Source organism: Engystomops pustulosus, chromosome 4, assembly GCF_040894005.1.
Source record: "Engystomops pustulosus chromosome 4, aEngPut4.maternal, whole genome shotgun sequence".
Classification (NCBI taxonomy): Eukaryota; Metazoa; Chordata; class Amphibia; order Anura; family Leptodactylidae; genus Engystomops; species Engystomops pustulosus.
In genome coordinates, this window is record NC_092414.1 from 198,393,873 (window position 1) to 198,416,500 (window position 22,628).

Here is a 22,628-nt window from a genome sequence, read left to right on the forward strand (position 1 = left end):
TGGGGAAAAAATTATAATGTATTGAGGGAATCTATAATTTGTATTTTATAATTTTAAGAGATCCAGGGGCATATAAGGAGATATTGCGGAAGCTGAAAAACCATTACTTTAAGGTTAAGGACTACGCATTGTCTAAAACGCATCAGTGGATTTGCTTCTGCTTTTTATGCATGATTTTAATGGCTGTAAAGCAGTATTTATGTTATAAATTTTTTCGTCTTTCTATCTCTGCATTTTGTCTCTTATTTTAAAAACTGGCTTTTCAGATTTTTTGTATTGAGTACACGCTGATTCCAAGTTTCTAGGATTGTTTTCTTCCTATACGCTACATTTTAATTTGAGAGATGCTGCTTGTCTAATCATAAATGTTATGTTCTGGCACATTTATTTTTATTTTTTTAACAAATCATGGAAGTGGCATTCAAACAAATTCTGCAGGAACACAATTATTGAATTAAAAAAATATCAAATTGAATAAATATACATTCCAGAAGCTGTGGAGTAAATGAAAGTAGATAGCATATAGCTTTTAGTTTTATTCCTTTTCTCTTTATTTTTTTTCTCTCTTATTTTTATTCTTTCAGGAAATGAGTTAGTAGACTTTTGTGTGTTTTAATTGATCAAAATAATAACTTTATAAAAACATATAATATCATATGCATGACTATCTCAAACAGACCAGGGGTTGTGTACTGTCTGTGCCACCTAATGGTTTGGCTTTGGGCAACTCCAAAGAGTCTTAACTACCGTAAGTGTCCATTAAGTACTCACCCCTTGTCCCATATACAGTACAAAAATTTCTGTGACAAAGATGCAAGGCAGCTTTTTATTGGAGTAATCCCGATACATAACAGCTATGTTCTGGATATTATATTTAAATATCTAGTAGCAAAGCTTCTTTATAAAAATTTTCTTTATGTCCTTAATATTTTCTACGTGTCATAATTCTTTCTTGCCCTTATTTTTAGGTGATAAAATGGATGGAAAGATAATGAATATCACTTCAGAGACCGAGTTCCACATCTTTACTTTCTCCACATCTGAAAATGAAAGTATAATCATTCTAACATTTGTTTTGCTGATTTATCTTGTTATTCTTAGTGGGAACCTTCTCGTTACATCATTGATAAGTCTTGACCATCGGTTACACACACCCATGTATTTCTTCCTGTACATTTTGTCCACATTGGACATCATGTATGTCTCCACTACACTCCCTAAGCTGATGTATATATGTCACACCGGTGACCATGTCATGTCTTATACCTCTTGTATGGCTCAGTTATATTTATATCTATTTTTTGGTGATACAGAGTGCTTCCTCTTGACCTCCATGGCCGGTGACCGATATGTAGCTGTTTGCTTCCCTTTACGTTACTCTCTCATTATGAGTAAACAGGTTTGTGTGTTATTAGCATTTTCTGCATTATTTATGGCTTTGGTCAATGCCTCTATCATAACGTGTTTTGCCTATAGCTTGACATTCTTCGGCCTTGTAGATATCAAAAACTTCTTCTGTGAGCTCAAAGCTCTGATGAATGTTTCCTATTACAACACTTTGTCTTTAAAGACATTTCTCATTGTAGACTCAATTATTCTTGGGGTTATACCCTCATGTATGATCTTAGCATCTTACATCTGCATCATTTATAGTATCTTAAAAATTAAGTCTCCAGGTGGAAGATGGAAGACCTTCTCAAGCTGCTCTTCCCATATAACAATAGTTGTTGTGTACTATGGATCTGCCATGACCTTGTACTTGTCAGATTCTCTAGAAGCAGATGTTGTTCTCTCAATGATGTTTGTTACTTTGGTTCCAATGTTAAACCCTCTAGTTTACAGCCTGAGAAATAAAGAAATTGCACGAGCCATTAGAAAAACAATAGAATGATATCAAGCGGATTAGAAAATGTCAATGTCAGGCGGCAGCATGTTGGCTGTATTGCCTTTAAATTTAAAAGTGAATATAAGTATTTTATCTTTAGAAGGTTGACATTAAGTAAATGATGTTTTGATTCAAAATTTTAGACTTTTTTTTACCATATCTTGTTTTTATAAATGAAAGTACTTGCAATTTCCAAAACCTTGTAATATTTTAGTTTAGGTTCTTTTTTTTAAATCTCCTATAAATGTGGTGCCAGTGATATAGGAAGCTGAAAATTAAAAAAATAATTGTAAAAGATCGTTAGAATCTTTAGAATTTAGAAAATATGGCAAGCAGGCATTAAAAAGTACTGTAAAAAAGAAGTATTTGTATAAGAAGTCTGTTAACATATGCAATACACCGACCCGATTCTGACTTACACAATGGCAATCCAGAACTTCCACCTCATTTACTAACGCCAAACGCCAAAAATATCGTTTTTTGCGCTCATATAGTAGTGCCCTGTAACAAATATATTACTTCTGTGCACAGAGGTTATAAATTCCAAGTGAAGTTTGTAAAAGCTTTATTGGCTTTGCTCATATTGCAAGTCCTATCAAAGGAATTCTCAGCAGTCAGGTTTTGTCTTATAACATGCTGTCTCACAAAAAAAGTAAAATGTATTTACATTTCCTTTTCCTGATACTTGGACAAAGATATGTTTATATACTGACCCCAATACATGGTTATAAAAGCACCACTGTCCCAACATGATTTACCAACATGGAAAAACTGAAGGCATGATGGTTTCACTTTAGTCCTAAAACCATGAAGTGCCATGAACAAAACAATGGTTGCAGACGTGACACAAATCACCATCCACAATATTGGGTAAGTAGTGAACGATAGTGGCAGTTACCCGTACTTGAAAACTTCCAAAATCATATTTTCAGATCATCAGATAATCAGGTAAACTATTTTAGTGCTTGAATATCTTCAAGTATGATGTTGAGAAAATTTGGCGCTCTGTGACGTGACTGATGTGCTGAAAGAAACATTTTTGAGGTTGTCGACTACCGGTGACTTCCACGTTTTTCTTCTACTTAGCAGGTGCTGACTTGGACTGGTACACTGCTTTGGTACATGCATCCAAGCAAACCTTCTCTCAAGTTATTCCACTCTAGGATTCTAGAAGCTATTCTTTTCTCTCAAAAGCTATCCATAAAGTGTTTGTAGGACAAGGAAGATATTCCCAAAGTTTAAGGACCTTGTAACTGACCTGTTTATCCTGGGAAATATTTAAGAAGCCCTACCTTGATAGCTAGCTACACACGTTGACACTTAGGGGCAGATTTATCAAGCTGTCTGAAAGTCTTAATATTTCTAGTTGCCCATGGCAACCAATCATAGCTCCCCTTTAAACTATACATGAGCACTGGTAAAATGAAAGCTGGGCTGTGATTGGTTGCCATGGGCATCTAGAAATATTCTGACTTTCAGACAGCTTGATAAATCTGCCCCTAAGTGTTATTAAACATAACGTCATATTTTTTATTAGAACAAGCAAAATTTAAATGACAGGACACGCAGGTCCATAGTACAGGCTAGCACTATAATACACATCAAAAAGTTGCAACTGAACATCTAAGATGTGGTATCATATAACAAGAAAAGGAAAAAGAAATTTACAAAACCAGGGAGCTGGTGACAATATCAGGTAATCGGGGTAAAGGAAGGGAGTCACATTAAGTGACAAAGGGATCAAACATGTTTACTGGGAGGTATTAGATGACTTCAAAGGGCAATCTGTAGCAATAACATACAGGGGGGGGGGGCAGTAGTTAGTTCAGGAGTAGACATGGAATAAAGACACCCCATCGTTTTGAACACTACCTCAGTGTTGCCTGTTTGTGGAAATCTAGTTCAGGAGTAGGATAGAATTGGGGGATTGTTTAAATTCCAACCATGGGCCCCAAGTAAGCACATGGAGCCCTCCTTTGCTGTGGGAAATGGCAGTGAGCTCTTCAAACTGGTAGAATAGAGTTATTTCCCTGAGCCAGTCAGAGATCTGAGGGACTCTAGTAGTTTTCCATAGTCTGAGTATGAGGGTGTGTACTGATATTATCATGTACCTGTTAAGGAGCACCTGACTTTAGACAATGCGATGGGAAGTAAGGAGAGCAGGAGAGCAACTAGTCAAAACAAACAGAGATAAGATAAATGACCCTCACTGAGACACAGTTAGAATGGATTAAGCAACACAGGCAGACACTCTTCCTGTTTTCAAGCTATGGCATGGCAGTGCCTTGATGACATCATCACACGCCGCGATGTCATACAGTGTACGCAGGCAGAGCATAGAGATTTGTCTCTGACTGCTGCTTCAGCAAAGATAAGATGCTGAGGGCCAAACCAAAGAGTTAAGGTAAGTAATATGTTTATTTTTTTAAAATTGTTATTAGGGAGGGCGGGTGGCACTCCTAGACATATGTTATTAAGGAGAAATGGGGGCACTTGTGGACACTATGTTATTGGGGGGTTAAGCACTACTGGGCAGTATGTTATTAGGGGGGTTACACTCCTGGAGACTATGTTATTGGTGGGTGGCACTCCTAGACATATGTTATTTGGGGGGGATGTACTCTTAGACAATGGGGGTAATTTACTAAGGGCCCGATTCGCGTTTTCCTGACGTGTTACCCGAATATTTCCGATTTGCGCCGTTTTCCCCTGAATTGCCCCGGGATTTTGGCGCATGCGATCGGATTGTGGCGCATCGGCGCTGGCATGCACGCAACGGAAATCGGGGGGCATGGCCGAACGAAAACCCTACGGATTCGGAAAAACCGCCGCATTTAAAAAAAAAATGTGTCGCGGAGCTTGCACTTACCTTCACTCAGCCCGGCTCGGTGTATTCCAGTGCGTTCCGGGGAACTTCAGCGCAGCAGCGCCACCTGGTGGACGTCGGAGGAACTGCCTTAATAAATCCCGGCCGGACCCGAATCCAGTGCAGAGAACGCGCCGCTGGATCGTGAATGGACCGGGTAAGTAAATCTGCTCCAATATGTTATTAGGGTGGGAAGAATGTACTACGAAACTGTATGTTATAACAGCGAATGCACTCAGGGACTGTACAGGCAGTCCCCAGGTTACATACAAGGTAGGGTCCATAGGTTTGTTCTTAAGTTGAATTTGTATGAAAGTCAAAACTGTAAATTTTATAATTGTAGATCCAGACAAAAATATTTTTGTCTTGAGTTTTTCAAAATTTTTTGCTGTAATGGGACCAATCAGACACTTTACAGATGACTATTGCAGTCTGAGGCTAAAGTAAAGCTTCCAGAGAGCTTAACCAGAGGTCACAGTGGGCAGAGGGGTCATCTTTAACTAGGGGTCGTCTGTAATTTGGGTGTCCTTAACCCCTTCCCGCCGCTGCCCTTTTCCGTTTTTTCATTTTCATTTTTCACTTCCCACATTCAAAAATCTGTAACTTTTTAATTTTTCCATGTACAGAGCTGTGTGATGGCTTATTTTCTGCATAACAAATTACACTTCAAAATGGTATTTAATATTCCATGCCATGTACTGGGAAGCGGGAAAAAAATTATATAGGTTTTATAATGTTTTCACACATTTAAAAAAATTAAAACCTCCTGTACAAAAATTTTTGGGGGGATTTTGCCACCTCCTGGCACTAATAACTTTTTTATACTTTGGTGTATGGAGCTGTGGGTGGGGCCGTTTTTTGCAGATTTTGATGACGTTTGCAATGTTATAATTTTTAGGACTGTACGACCTTTTGATCTCTTTTTATATAAGTTTTTATTTTTTTTTAAATGGCAAAAAAGTGCCATTTTCGACTCCGGGCACGATTTTCCGTTACAGGGTTAAGCGCAGTGAAAAAACTTTATCATATTTTGATAGATCGGGCATTTTCGGATGCAGCGATAGCTAATGTGTTTATGATTTTTACTATTTATTTATATTTATATCAGTTCTAGGGAAAGGGGGGTGATTCGAATTTGTAGGATTTTTTATTATAATTTTTTTTTTTTAATTTTTTTTTAATTTTTATTTTTACTATTTTTCAGACTCCCTAGGATACCTTAACCCTAGGGTGTCTGTACAATCCTATCATATAATGTCATACTACAGTATGGCAGTATATGGGGATTTTACTCCCCATACATTACAATGTGCTGATAGCACATTGTAAAGCATGGGTTAATCCGAAGTAGCTTCGGGTCTTTATGAGACCCGACGCTACCATGGCGACAGATCGCCACTCCCCGATGACATCACGGGGAGCGACGATCCTCAGAAAGATGCCGCCATTTTTTTTAAGCCGCCGCAGCTTTACCAGCGGCGATCAGCAGGAAAGCACCCGCGATCGGTGCAGGGTGTTACTGGTAAGCCTTTGCTAGCAATATGCAGCAAAGACTTACTGGCTATGGAGAGGGCTCGGTCCGCGAGCCCTCTCCATGCACCGGGACCCGGCATGTGACGTACTATTACGTCACATGTCGGTAAGGGGTTAAGTAGGGGACCACCTGTATATTATAGGGCGAGAATGGGCTCTGCTGGACAGTATATTATAGTGGGAGGGAAAATGGGCTCTCAGTTTGTCTGTTATTTTAAGGGGGGGGGGACTCCTGGACAGTATATTATTGGAGAGGGTCACAATTCGTAAATTTGGTATACATATTTCTGTAGAGTGTTACCACACAGGACGGGATGAAGGGGATAGTTGCATATCTCTCTTCCACCCAGGGGACGCTGCAGTCGCACTCATGACCTTATATTCTTTTTGATTCACATAAGTAAAGTGTGTTTCCAGGTGAGCAATTCTCTTTATTCACCTCTACCTACCATATCTGGCTGTATTTCACAAAAAATGCATAAACATTTTTGTTCTCTTTTATTATTGTTCCAGACAGTTTCACCAATTGTAGTAAAGATAAGTCGGCAAAATTTAGGAACTATAACCATTTTATAATTTCCTAATCTGTGAATTTTCTATTACCAATTTATACTGTATTTTTCAGACTATAAAACGAGTCTCAGAATTGAGCCAAATCAGTGAAGCTTTCCACAAGGAAAAGTGTCTCATCCAACTACATTTACTGGGAACAAACTTGGTCAAAGTAGAGGGATTTGAGCACTGGAGAGTCCAAGTCTGGTTCTGAAAAGCAGTACATTACATTACTACTATATGTATAGTGGAGGGAGGGGGGTACTTTATCCCCTTCAGGACGCAGCCATTTTGTTGCTTAGGGCTCAGCCCCATTTTTTGTATTCTGACTTGCGTCACTTTATATAGTTAGAACTTTTGAACACTGTTACTTATCAAAGCGATTTTAAATATGTTTTTTTTATCACCTGTTGAACTTTATTTCACTGGTAAATTGTGGCTGATTCTGGGAGATTCAAGAAGATTATAGAATTGACTTTTTTGGGGATCATTACTGTTTTAAATGAAATTTGAAATATATATTAGAAACCCGCTATATATCAACCCATTTTCAAATGTGCATCAGAAGCTGCTTTTAGAAAGATTGTTAACCCCTTAACCCGTTCACGGCCCGTGACGTAATAGCACGTCACGGGTCGGCCGCGGGTGCATGGAGAGGGCTCACGCACTGAGCCCTCTCCATAGCCGGTAAGTCTTTGCTGCATATTGCAGCCGCCGGCAATGCGCGTGGGCGCCGCCATCTTTTCGAGGATCGCCGCTCCCTGTGACGTCATCGGGGAGCGGCGATCCGTCGCCATGGTAACATCGGGTTTCACGAAAACCCGAGGCTCCTTCGGGTTAACCCATGCATTACAATGTGCTATCAGCACATTGTAATGTATGAGTAGTAAAATCCCCATATACTGCCATACTGTAGTATGGCAGTATATGATAGGATCGTGCAGACACCCTAGGGTTAAAGTACCCTAGGGAGTCTGAAAAGTACTAAAAATAAAAATAAAAAAAAGTTAAAAAAATATATATATAATAAAAAGCCCTAAAAACTCAAATCACCCCCCTTTCCCTAGAACTGATATAAATATAAATAAACAGTAAAAATCATAAACACATTAGGTATCGCCGCGTCCGAAAATGCCCAATCTATCAAAATATGATAACGGTTTTTCACTGAGTTTAATCCTGTAACGGAAAATCTCGCCCAAAGTCGAAAATGGCACTTTTTTTGTCATTTAAAAAAATTAAAAAATTCTATAAAAGTGATCACAAGGTCGAACAGTCCTAAAATTGATAACATTGTAAACGTCATTAAAATCCGCAGAAAAACGACTCCACCCACAGCTCAGTACACGAAAGTATAAAAAAGTTATTAGCGCCAGAAGATGGCAAAATCCCCCAAAAAATGTTTGTACAGGAGGTTTTAATCTTTTTAAATGTATGAAAACATTATAAAACCTATACAAATTTGGTATCTCCGTAATCGCACAGACCCAAAGAATAAAGTAAACATGTCATTTGGGGCGCACAGTGAAATCCGTAAGATCCAAGCCCACAATAAGACGGCACAAATGCGTTTTTTTACCAATTTCACTGCATTTGGAATTTTTTTCCCGCTTCCTAGTACATGGCATGGAATATTCAATACCATTTCTATGAAGTGCAATTTGTTACGCAGAAAATAAGCCATCACACAGCTCTTTACATGGAAAAATAAAAAAGTTATGGATTTTTGATCATGGGGAGTAAAAAATGAAAATGAAAAAACAAAAAAGGGCCAGGTCCTGAAAGGGTTAAGATCTTCATGTAATTAAGTAATTAAATCAAAATGGATGTGAAATTTAGAATGGTGATAAAAGCAAAGCAATAAAAGCAAAGTTGGATGCTGTTTATGGGGAGACTTCACCATCTATGACCACAGTTAGATATTGGTTCAATGAATTTAAACATGGGCAAACATCCGTCTTTGATGAGGAGCAACCAGGACCCCGGCAGACGTGGTTACCGAGGAAATCATTCAAAAAGTCCACGACATGATACTCGCTGATCGACGAACGAAAGTGCGTGAAGTAACAGAAGCCATAGGTGTATCGACCGGAACAGCAAATAATATTTTACATGCTAATTTGGTGGGCGCATTTGGCGAAAAAAAAGGTGCTGTTTCAAAACGATAACGCACCAGCACATTCCGGCAAACTGCGCAAAAAATGGGTTATGAATTGCTGCAGCACCCCCCCGTATTCACCCGATCTGGCTCCCTGCAACTTTTTCTTGTTCCCTAACATGAAGAAATGTCTTGCGGGAAAAAATTTTTGCTCATCGTCGTGAGTTTACAACCCGTATCCAAACCTAGACCGAAATTTCAGGTTCAGCCAAACTTGGATTGGACCTGGACCCACTCTTCCTTACTTCTTAATTTTTTTGGACCAAATTCAGTTTTGTTGTGGATCTTTAAATGCACATTACTGCTGAAAAAGCATTCACTACAATCATTAGGAGAGACTTTTTTTGTAGTGAGGTCTTTTTCTGGGAGGGGAGGTTGTTCTTAATTATCAAGTGGTTGTCCATGAAATCTGTCCATGGTTTTGGGATGTCACACAAGGGCATGAACCGTTAGTAAAACATAGAGTAATCAGAGCTGTATGACACTAACGGCTAGTGCACCTTTGTGTCCATCACTAGACCAGGGACAGATTTCTACCCACTGGAAGCAACTTCCGATGGAAGGACAGCAAGCAGAGACCTAGACAGCCATGAAGACTTGTTACTGAAAGTACATTGGGAAATTGTATATCTTTTCCTTACACAAACCATATCAATTATTTGCTGAAATACAGCCCCTTTAACACTGAAGTTGGAGAGCTCTGAACGCCTCTTTCTCTGTGAGTTTGTGTGGACTTTGAGAGAGTCGGTTAGTGAAAAGAGAGCTTGACTTCAGTTATAAAAACTCTGCCTCCTTGACAACCAATTTACTTCAAAGTAGATTTTTTTGGATGATGCTGCAGGGGCATGCAAGAAAGTCTGGGACTGCCTGTAATGTCAAATGGGCAGTTGCAGGTTATCTAGAATTAGGCTCTCTGGACAGCCTGGCACATCTCATCAAACTAATGAAGTTAATGAATAGTCTTGAAAAAAATGTTCAAAAGTACGTAAAAAAATATATGTATATATTTTCCATGTGCATATTAATGTAATCAACTTCACCTTACAATCACTTTCAAAAATGAAGGCAATAATGTTGACATCATTCCATTATCGATTTTATAAAGAACAAGAAATTTTCTTATTCATTCTTCTTCTGATGGCCCATGTAATGTCCTTATTCCTCAAGCTGTACAGTAGAGGGTTTAACATTGGGACCAAAGTATAAAATATCAATGAGAGAATAAGTTCTTGCTCATGAGATTGTGACAGGTATAAAGTCATCCCACAGCCATAGAATACTATGACAGTAGTTATATGAGAAGAGCAGCTTGAGAAGGTCTTCCATCTTCCGGCCAAAGAATTTATTTTTAGGACAGTGTGAATAATGCAAACGTATGATGCCAGGATCATACATGACGGAATAAGCCCAACATACATTGCAGCCACCGTAATGGAATTCTTCAAAGATGTGGTGTCACTAATGGTAATGTTCATGAGGGCTTTAAGCTCACAGAAGAAGTTTTTGACTTCCACTAATCCAAAGTATGATAAGTTACAGGTAAGAAATGTTAAAATGGAGGAATTGACCATAGACATAAACCAAGCAGGAAACACCAGTAACCCACAAACCTTTTTACTCATAATGAGAGAGTAATGTAGAGGGAAACAGACAGCGACATAGCGATCAATGGCCATGGAGGTCAATAGGAAGCACTCAAGATCACCAAAAGCTACAGATAAATACATCTGAGCCAAACAAGAGGCATAAGACACAACATGGTCACCGGTGAGACAAATGTACATCAGCTTAGGGAGTGTAGTGGAGGAAAACACGATGTCCAATGTGGATAGGTTACACAGGAAGAAATACATGGGTGTGTGTAACCGAGGCTCAAGACTTATCAATGATATAATGAGAAGGTTCCCACTAAGGATAATAAGATAAATCAGCAAAACTGTTGCTAGAATTATTAGACTTTCATTTTCAGAGGAGGAAAAAGCGAAGATGTAGAACACGGGCTCTGATGTGATATTATTTTTTTCAATACTCATTTTACGACATGAAAAATAAAGGCAAGAAATAATTGTAAAAATTATAGAAAATATTTTTAATATTATATTTATTTTTTGTAAACACTGGTTTAATTTTTTAAAACTTTTTATTGTTTATTTCAATATTGTTATGTGATTTAAGAAAGTTTTTGATCAGTGAACAAAGGAAGGAGGTGCGGTGATCAACTGAATATCACATGTATGACAAGGGTTATTTTTTTTAATCATATTCCCCGAGAAAGACCCCAATTCTTACATATAGTTCTGTCCTTTCTCTCCATTTTTTTCCAATGTATTTAAAAAAAAATTTCCAAACTTCACTTAACCTTCTGGCGACCATACCAATTGTCCGCATCTGCTGTCACTATAAGTAGAATTATTCACATTATATGATGTTTGTGTAGTCATTTCAACCCATGTACCTATGTTTTGGCGTGACTTTTTGTGGCAAATGTGCACTTTGGGAATAGGACAGGTGCTTTGTGAGTTATTACCTAGTAGAGAATGGAAAGAAATGACTTGAGACATTTGTGTGACATTTTTGTGACATTTGTCTCAAAAAGAGATCTGCAAAAAAAAGTAGCAGGAGGAAAAAAATGACAAAAACTGTGCATACACAGCCAGTTTCCCTTCACACTATGGGGCACATTTACTTACGTTTCCATTGGAGTTCATCAAAAGTGCACTGTCCGACGATAATGCACTGTGCCTCGATTCACTAAGATTGTGCGCCCGATATAAGTGCGCCCGATATATATATAAGTCCAGTGCTCAGTCCGAATCGGTTGGACCGTCTGACTGCACGCCCCTAAATTGTGTTGCTAGCTGTGCAAGCCGAAAAAGGTGCACAGTTCGACGAAAGTGCTATCCACAACCCTTTGTAAAGGAGTCCCTATATGTGTAGTCGTTTTTTAAAAACTAACGCCAAGTATTGACTTATATAAAATGAAGCTTAAGTGTATGAGTTGTGGTGACACCACAGCATCATCGGCGGATCCCCTAATGTTTTGTGTCTCTTTGTGTGATTTTATTGGAAGCTTTTTGACAAGTCATATTTTAACAGACACATCTAAGTAGAATAAATGCAGTCAAACATTTCTACATTCTCTATATGGTGATAAACAACTGTTCAGTAGTGAAATAATAATGACAGATGAGGTTTTTAAATCTAACTCAGAATGTAAGACACATCTGACCAAGCAGAAAAGCAGAGAAAAAAACAAAGCCAAACCTAAGATACACATTCCCCATGGGATATCATTAGGTGTTATATGTTTAAATGGATTTAAAAGGATTTTCTAATTTGCTGTTTTCTCTGTGCATTGCTTAAGAAGTCTGGATTTGCAGATCTAGACGTGTAGAACCTCCAATGTTGTATATGGGCTAATTTTCATTTTAAAGAAATCTGTGAGATCTGTAGTTACTGACATAAGACCGTGACACATTCTTACCTGGTTATAAGGTGAAACACGTTGTAATACCAAGGAAAATGTCTTTTATTATGTTCTGGATCATCAGGGGGGTTTATGGCAAAGGACTTAATTAACAATCAATTTCTCACTTGGGAGCCATTGAGATATTACTTCAGATTGAATACTATGGAGAGAGCATGTAGCTGTGTGGTTTAACCACTTGTTGGGCTTCAAGGAACTCTGGACTCTTCTATAACCTAGTAATATTGGAATGCAATGATTAATATTTAAAAAATTAAAACAATGTGACCAATAATGTTGACCAAAGTATATTTTTTTGATAATTGTATGTTTTATTGAAAGTTTTATGAAAGAAACTGAACTCAAGTTAAAAAGGAGTACAATACTTGTATACATCTGCCAAGTAAGATATAACTAGAGATGAGAAGACGCCTCATTTGTGTTTTTGGGTTTAAAGTCAGCTGCAGGAACTGGACATTTTGCCGGATTAGTGGCCGAACAGCCAATGGGGCAAATTGATGCCCCTAACAACAAGTCATGGCTATGATTGGCCAGGGGTATCCCATAGCCATGGCTCATAGCCAGGGGCATCCATGTGCCGTTTTGCCTGCTCACCTGTCAATTCGCCGATATGTGTGGTTCCCAGAGCTGAACCCAAACCCTATACCCTGCATGCAAATGTTTGGTCCGCTCACCTCTAGTTAAATCAGTTAAACACAGAATGCTCCTTGTTCTCTTATGTTTGGTAGAACAGCATAGAATGCAACTCTCAATTTAGCGTGAGAGTAACCAGTTAAAATGTAGAAAACAGATAGGGAGACATCTAATAAGACAGGAAGACAAAGAGGGAAGTGAGGACAAGCCATAAGTGAGCCAATACTAATCCACAAAGGGTGAGGTGTCCCAATTACCTGATCTTTCCCCTTAGCATACAGTTCATATCTAGAGTAAAGGAAGATTGGCCAGAACAAAACTCAGGGAGTGTTTATGTATAGTATTAGGCAAAACATTTAGGATAAAAAATTTTAGGGCAGATTAAATTGAGAGAATCTGAGACAGGACCAGTTGCACCTCAGACAAAAAGGTCATATTTTTGGGCAATCCCAAGCCATATGAGACAGACCTGGACAATACCAAGAAGTGGAACCAGTCAAATTGGGCACATAGGCAGATGAGAATTAAATATAGGGCTGGAGGTGCCTTACCGTACTACTTGCTGGTTGGTGAGAGCACCTGCACAGCAGACCCAGCTGCATGACTATATAGCAGTTCACATCACCTGAAATCGGGAAACAAAATAAGGAAAAAGTTGCAGAGCTCTACAATACCCCCAAGAGCAAAAAAACCAGGAGTTCTGTAGAAATACCTTCAGAAGAAGCTTTCCTCCCCACCAGTGAGGCAGCACAAGAAAGCACCTCAACTCCAGCCAGTGTCAGCTTTCCAGGAGGATTCAGATGCAGATGCAAAGTACCATTTATACTCAAGTATAAGCCTAGTTTTTCAGCACAAAAAAAATGTGCTGAAAACCCAATCTCGGATTATATACTCGAGTAGAAAAATATAGGTTTTATCAGGTTTTTGTGGTAAAATTAGGGGCCTCGGCTTATACTTGAGTATATATGGTACTTTGCATCTGCATTCGAATCCTCCTGGAAAGCTGACACTGGCTGGAGTTGAGGTGCTTTCTTGTGCTGCCTCACTGGTGGGGAGGAAAGCTTCTTCTTATTTTAATTTATTAAAATATGATAGCTATCATGCTCCTCAAACGTTCAGAGGAATTCCAAAAGGGCAGTTTATGCAAGCCCAAAGAATATGTAGTAACAATGAGGAATATAATATGCAAATGAAGAAATTAGTCCAGAAATTTACAGAACGCGGTTATCCTAAAACTGAAATGGAAAAAGTAGGTCTAGAAGTTGCCACCCTGTCTAGAGAATAGATAAGATCCACTAAAAGTAAAAAATCTAATGAACAGATATCATTTGTTTCACAATATGACAAACATTATTAAAAAACAATTATAAAAATTGCTCCATACTGTCCCATGATCCTTAATATGGTGTACTGTTTAAAAATCCTTCAAAATTAATTTATAAGAAGGGTCGTTCTATTGCTAATGAATTAACCAGACATACTAGAGAAGAAGAAGTTAAGCCAAACCTTCTTGGTAGCAAGATGGAATGGCACTTTTATTTTGTCTATCCAGTCATAACTGTTTGGGATCATTAGAGGTGACTCTTTTAGTCACCCAAGTAAAGGGTTTTGTATTCAGATTATATGATTTTTTACATGTAATACACAATCGGTTAGTTACATGCTAAAGTTTCCTTGTGGGCTAGCTTATGTGGGACAAACCACTAGAGCCCTTAAAATTAGATTAAATGAGCATAAATCAGTTATCAGGCAATATCTTACAAAAAAATGAGGAAGAACTATAAATAGGCAGCGAAAGGATTAAACAGGAGATGGGCGTGGCAAGACATTTCCAGGAATTTAAACACAATGTAAGTGACCTACGTTGGCTTATATTAGAAAGTGTAACACAAAAAAATGGGTTGTTATTAAAAAAGAGGTTGCTCCAATGTGATGTATGCTGGGCTACTAGACTAGACACCCTATATCCCCGAGGGCTCAATGAGCAATGCGATTTTAATGTGTTTTGTAATTTTTTCTTTAAATTTTTCTATAAGTTATTTATGTTCGTTGTAATATTGTACTGATTAGGATAAGAGATAGTATGGTTTCAAATAAAGTATTTAATAGGTAACATTTATTAAAGTATTTAAAGCTTACCCTGATTGGCACCATGCATGTCTGAGGAAGGAGGCTCCTGTGAAACGTCACAGGATAGACCGGGCGTTCGTGTACTCAGTGGAAGCCATGGAAGTTTAGTGTGGACTTACATATGGACTATGGCATATTCAGCCGAATATTGGTGATGTACCTATTCCTTTTAAGTCTTGGAATGAAGTTGCATATAAATGAAAGTTGAATACATTGTTCTTCGGCAAATTAACAGACCAACCATCAGGCCGCCATTGTAGAATTTAACATAGCCACAGCACACAACATGGCGCTATTGCATATTGAAGACTAAGAAAAAAGGAACAGGCATACAAACATTCCAATTAAGGGATTGCCCTGAGTCTTATATGCATGACAATCTGCAAGAAACAACCATGAAACTCTTTTCTAACCTCCTGACAGAAGAATGCAAAAAATTGTTACAGAAAATTTCCACAGATCATTGAGACCCCTGCCTAATAAAGATGAACCACCCAGAGATGAGTTCTGCGGTCTTCACAGATACAGCGACACAGCAGAGATACTTAAAGGAGCAAGAAAAGACAAGGAGCTGGAATTTGAGCACAATAAAATAATCCTTTTTCTGGACCAAGCCACTTCAACATTGTACAAAAGAAGATGGTTGCAACCACTGATCGACCACATACACAACCAAAAAATTCTATTTAGGTGGCTACTTTCATGTATCTATCCACAGACCAAGCACCAAGGTTGATCCCAACCTTATTTCTCCTCGTTTCCCACCAACCCCTCTCCAATTCCCTCCAACCTCACCCCCACATTTTTGCCCGCCATACCTAAACATACCAAACAGATTAGACAACTCTATGGGGCTCATTTACTAAGGGTCCGCAGAGTGCATCTTCGTCGGGTTTCCCAACCATTTCCATTTTGTGCCGAGTTGCCCCAGGATTTTGGCGCATGCGATCGGATTTTGGCACTTTGGCGCCGGCTTGCACCAGTCAGAATTCGGGGGGCGGGCCGTTGGACAACCCAGCGGATTCAGACAACGAGCAGGATTTAACATTTAGAAATGTGTCGCAAGACACGCACTTACAAGCACCGGGAAGAAGCAGGTGAACTCCGACGAACCTCGGCGCAGAAGCGACGGATGCAGGAACTCGAGCACACTATATTCGTGAATCGCGGCAGGCCCAAATCCACGTCGGACAACGTACCCGTAAGTAAATCTGCCCCTATATGTATATCAAGAAGTCACAATAATATGCCCAGAGCAAATATAAAAACAGGGCAACAACAAAGATGACCATTTCATCTAACAAGATTCCAGAGTTCAGGGGTAGTGGACCCTCTGTATCATCGCAGATGATAACGTAAGCCAACACCTGGGAAAAGAGTTTAAGTGGTATCTGGTTTTCACCAGAGCCCATTGCAATGTAGGTTGGAATTGCTGTGTGTGGTACGAATAGGTTGCTCCACAAGTGCGACTTTGTCTGCGGGGTCGGCCAAGGCGAAGTACAGAGTCGTTGAGCAGAATCATAGTCGGGGACAGGCAGGAGGTCAGGACCGGCAGCACAGAATCAGAGTTTGGGACAAATCGGAAGGTCAGGGCTGGCAGAAAAGGATCGTAGTTAGGGACGGGACCAGGGTCACAGCGGAAATTCACAACACAAGCACAGGACATCAGGGACAAAGCTTTCTCTAAGTCTTTGAGGCACAAAGATCCAGAAGAAGATACAGGAAGGGACTGGGAACTTAAAAGGGAAGGCAGCTGGCCAGCGCCAATTAACTGGCCCTTTAAATCTCAGAACACCAGCACGCGCACTCTAGTAGATGGGGACGTGCACGCCGGAGTAAGGGGAATGCCACTGGAACAAGGGTAGGTGAGTGCTGCCGTGGGGTCCCGGGGATCAGAGAGGTGCATGGTTGACCCTGGGACCTGGAACATGGGTCAAAAAAGCACCCGTGACAGTACCCCCCACCCTTCGGCCTCCCCCTCCTCTTGGTCCGGAGGAATCCGACCAAAGGCCACGGTCCAAGATATTGTCCTCCGGCTCCCCTTCCAGTCAACAAGGAAGAACCGCTTACCTCTCACTGTGTTCATGTCCAGAGCCTCCTTTACCTCAAAAACATTGATGGAGTAAGCCTCAGAAGCAGGAGGAGCTTTGCAGGAGAAGCTTTTCAGGATGACTAGTTTTAGGAGAGACATATTTAAGGAGTTTGGGAAGCGTATAGTGGGAGGAAGATGGAGTTTATACGCCATAGGAGTAATGCGTTGCAACACCTCGAATGGACCCAGGAAACATGGAACAAGTTTATAGCTGGGGGATCTTCAGCCTGACATACTTGGAGGACAACCACACTTTGTCACCTGAGGAAAAGATGGCTGGAGGCTTGGGTCTTGGTTTGAGCAGAAGCCTGTAGCAAGTAGAGTTGAGTCTGCTCTCAGATGCTTGACCAACTCTTTCATGGCAGGGATTTCCGAAAACACAGGAAGAGGAAGGCGTGGATGCTGTTCATAGACAATGAAGAATGGAGTGGAGCCCGCAGATTCAGAGGCCAAGGAGTTGTAGGAAAATTCTAACCATGCAGCAGAGTGGACCTAATGTCCTGACGGGCAAAGACAAAGTGGCGGAGATAACAGCCTAGAGTCTGATTAACTTTTTCCATTTGGCCAATAGACTGCGGATGTTACGAAGAGGAAAAGCTTAATTTCACTTGAAGTTGTCTGCACAGAGAATGCCAGAACCGGGAAACAAACTGGACCCCTTGGTCCGATAGAATATTTAGAGGGAGACCATGAATGTGGGTGAAGAACAAGCTGGCAAGGTGTGGAGCTGATGGCAGACCTGGCAGAGGAAGAACGTGGGACATCTTGGAGAAGCGGTCGGTTACCACCCGCATGCCGGTACTACCCGAGAAAGATGGAAGATCTGTGATAAAGTCCATTGCCACCTGAGTCCAAAGGCAGCTATGTATCGTTAACGGCAGAAGAAGACCAGCTGGTTTAAGACAAGATGGCTTGTTTTGGGCACAGGAAGTGCAGAAGCCCACAAAATCCTGTATATCCTTGATCAGATCTGGCCACCAGTAGAAATGGGAAATGAGGGCAACAGAGCTTGCACCCTAGCCCATTAGCGATCCAGCGGCACGTTCTCTGCGCTGGATTCGGGTACGGCCGGGATTTATTAAGGCAGTTCCTCCGCTGCGCTCAAAAGCATCGGAATGCACTGGAGTTCACTGAGCCGGGCTGAGTGAAGGTAAGTGCAAGCTCCGCGACAGATTTTTAAAAAAAAATGTGGCGGTTTTTCCGAATCCATCGGGTTTTCGTTCGGCCACGCCCCCCGATTGCATGCCAGCGCCGATGCGCCACAATCCGATTGCGTGCACCAAAATCCCGGGGCAATTCAGGGGAAATCGGCGCAAATCGGAAATATTCGGGTATCAAGTCGGGAAAATGCGAATCGGGCCCTTAGTAAATGACCCCCAATATGTCTAGGAACCGATTCTTCCCCAATAACATCCGAGGCACGAGAGAGGGCAGCGGCCTTAATATTCTTCTCTGCAGGATGAAAATGTATCATGAAATTGAAGTGGGAGAAGAAAAGGGACCAACAAGCCTGTCAAGGATTGAGACGCTGAGCATTCTAAAGATAAAGGAGATTCTTGTGGTCTGTGTAGATACAGACTGGATGACGAACTCCTTCCAGATGATAACGCCATTCTTCCAAAGCTAGCTTTATGACCAGAAGATCACCTATGGAATAATTCCTCTATGCGGCAGAGAAGGTCTTAGAAAAGAAGTCGCAAGTGAGGGTTCAACCTTTGGGCCAGTTCTGGGTGAAAACGGCTCCAGCAACAACCGATAAGGCATCATTCTCTAGTAGGAATGGTCTCTTAGTATCAGGATGGGTGAGAACGGAAGCAGAGGAAATGGCAGAATGGCATCCATGGGCCCGATGGGACTCTGGGTCCGTGGAGAATACCAGGATATCATCTAGATAGACCACGACACAGATATACAGTAAGTCTCTGAAAATTAGACTTGAGTCCAAAGGGCATGAGAAGGTACTGAAGTGCCTATCTCGAGTATTAAAGGATGCGGATGAGCAACTTGGTGTAAACCTTCACACCACATAGGCAATCAAAAAGTTCTGTGATCAGAGGCAGTGGGTAGCGTTTTTTCACCGTAACTGTATTAAAGGAAACCTACCACTTGAAGTGGCAGGTATAAGGGGGAACTACCGAGCACCAGCTCAGGGTGAGCTGGTGCAAGAGCTTAGTTTTGTTAGTGTTTTAAACCGCAGTATAGCGGTTTAAAACACTTTTTAAACTTTATGGCCGAAGCTACTTCGGCGCAGGGAGGTACGCGCTCGGCGTACCATGCGCGTGACCGTGCGCACGGCTCTCCTGCATTTCTTATGTAGCCGCGTGCTCGGTCGCGCGCATGGTGCGCCGAGAGCGTACCTCCCTGCGCCGAAGCAGCTTCGGCCATAAAGTTTAAAAAGTGTTTTAAACCGCGATACTGCGGTTTAAAACACTAACAAAACTAAGTTCCGGCACCAGCTCACCCTGAGCTGGTGCTCGGTAGTTCCCCCTTATACCTGCCACTTCAAGTGGTAGGTTTCCTTTAAGACTGAAGTGATCGATGCATGGACAGAGGTAGCCATCCTTCTTGGCCATGAAGAAGAATCCAACACCGGCAGGAGTCACACCACATAGGCAATCAAAAAGTTCTGTGATCAGAGGCAGTGGGTAGCGTTTTTTCACCGTAACTGTATTAAGACTGAAATGATCGATGCATGGACAGAGGTAGCCATCCTTCTTGGCCATGAAGAATAATGCAACACCGGCAGGAGTAAAAGAATTGCATATAAAGCCCTTCTGCAGGTTCTCATTCACATAGGCTGACATGGTCGTGGGTTCGGGAACAGATAGGGAATACACTCAGGAGACGGGCCCAGTATCAAGTCTATTGGGCAGGCAAAGGGTCTGTGTAGCAGCAGAGTCTCTTCTTGCTTTTCCGAAAAGACATCCGCAAAGTCTTGGTATGAAGCAGGGAGACCCACCAGTGGCTTGTTGGACACTGAAAAGACCGTGATGGACACAGCATGAGGAACCACCAAACAGTGAGACTGGCACTCCGGTCCCCAGCAAAGAACCTCCCCCGTCTGCCAGTCGAGCACAGGTGCGTGACGCGGCAACCATTGGAGACCCAACAGCATAGAAGGCGTAGACTGGTGTAGCACATAAAAAGACAGTCTCTTCTTGTGCAATGCTCCCACTTGCAGAAATAGAGCCCTGGTGTGGTCCTGGACCAGATTACAGAAGATTTGCCCACTGACGGAGAAGATGAACAACGGCTTCTCGAGATCGACCACAGGGAGGTGATGCTGGGAGACCAGAGCAGCATCCACAAAGTTTCCTGCAGAGCCAGAATCACGAAAGCCACCTTAGCATGTTCTGTGGTGAACTCTGAAGGCATCAGTTCGATGTGTAAGGAGCACCATGCATACCTTGGCCTTACCGTCATACTTTGAGGGCATGGAAAGACGTAGCCAGGGTTAAGCAGTAGACAATGAAGCCATAGTAACGGAGGTATTGCAGGTACTGGATGTTGGTTCTGAGTAGCCAACAATTGCTGCAGGGTGGCAGGGAATTGTCCAAGTTGCTGGCCTTGCGCCGCAATCAGCTGGGACTGCTGGACCACAATGGTGGTAAGATCAGCCAATTCAGGTAGCGAAACCATGGCGGGATCCATGGACGGATCTTTCTGTCAGAGTTCAGGGGGTAGTGGACCCTCTGTACCACCAAGGATAATGACGGTAGCTGACACCTGGGAGGGAAGTCTAAGTTGTACCTGGTTTTCACCAGAGCCTGACGCAAAGCGACATGGTACCCCCAGGTCGCTCCACAGGTGCGACTTTGTCCACGGTGGTGGCTAAGGCGTGGTCTGGCACAGGCAGGCGTTCAAGACAGGCAGCACAGGATCAGAGTCGGCGACGTGGCAGAAGGTCAGGGCTGCCAGCAAAGGAGCGTAGTCAGGGATGGAACCGGGGTCACAACAGGAATTCACAACTTGAGCACAGTGCATCAGCAACAAAGCTTTCTCTAAGGCTATGAGGCACTAAGATCCAGCAGGGGACACAGGAAGGGGCCAGGATTTTTACAGGGTAGAAGGCCGGCCAGTGCCAATTATTGGTGCGCTAGCCCTTTAAATCTCAGAACACCAGCACGAGTGTGCACTAGGGGGTGGGTATGTGTGTACTGTCCTGCAAGAGTCAGCACTGTATCGGGGCAAGGTAAGTGAGCCAGTGGGAAACTAGAGCAGTGGAGAGAGGGGCGTGGGTGCACCTGTGACCCTGGAGGTGGGTCGCCGGAGCACCCATGACAATACCCCCCCTCCAGCTTTGGTCTTCTTGGACTAGAGGAATTTTTGCAGCAGGCCACAGTACCAAGATGTTATCCTCTGGCTCCAAGGATCTCTCCTCCAGCCCAAACCCCTTCAAGTCAACTAGAAAGTACTGTCTCCCTCTAATCGACTTCATGTGCAGGACCTCTTTGATTTCATAGACATTGGTGGAATCAGCCACCGGAGCAGGAGGAGCTATTTGCCGGGAGAAACTATTCAAGGACCTGGAAACAAACTGGACCCCACAGTCCAAGAAAATGGGGCAGATTTACTTACCCGGTCCATTCGCGATCCAGCGGCGCGTTCTCTGTGGAGGATTCGGGTCCGGCTAAGGCAGACTAAGGCAGTTCCTCCGACGTCCACCAGGTGTCGCTGCTGCGCTGAAGTTCATCGGATTGCACTGAGTGTCTCTTCTGTGCTGAAGTTCATCGGATTCCACTGAACTTCACCGTCATCCACTGGGTGCAGGTAAGCGCGTGTCTAGAGACACTTTTTTTTTAAAATGTGGCGGTTTTTCCGAATCCGTCGGGTTTTTTTACAGTCACGCCCCCTGATTTCCGTTGCGTGCATGCCGGCGCCGATGCGCCACAATCCGATCGCGTGCGCCAAAATCCCGGGGCAATTCAGAGAAAATCGGCGCAAATTGGAAATATTCGGATAACACGTCGGGAAAACGCGAATCGGGCCCTTAGTAAAGGACCCCCAATGTGTAGGGAAAGACCATGTAGCCAGAAGATATGGACAAAGAACAGGCTGGCAAGACGAGGAAATGATGGCAAACAAGTGGTACATCTTGGAGAACAAATCTGTTACCACCGAGATGACTGTATTACTGAAAGAAGATGGCTATGTGATTCCACGGGTAATTGGGCATTGGCAGCAGCAGGAGCAGCCCTGCTAGCTTGAGACGTGACGACTTGTTACAGGCACATGAAGTGCAAGAACTCTTGAACATCCTTGACCAGATCTGGACACCAGTGGTAAAGAGAT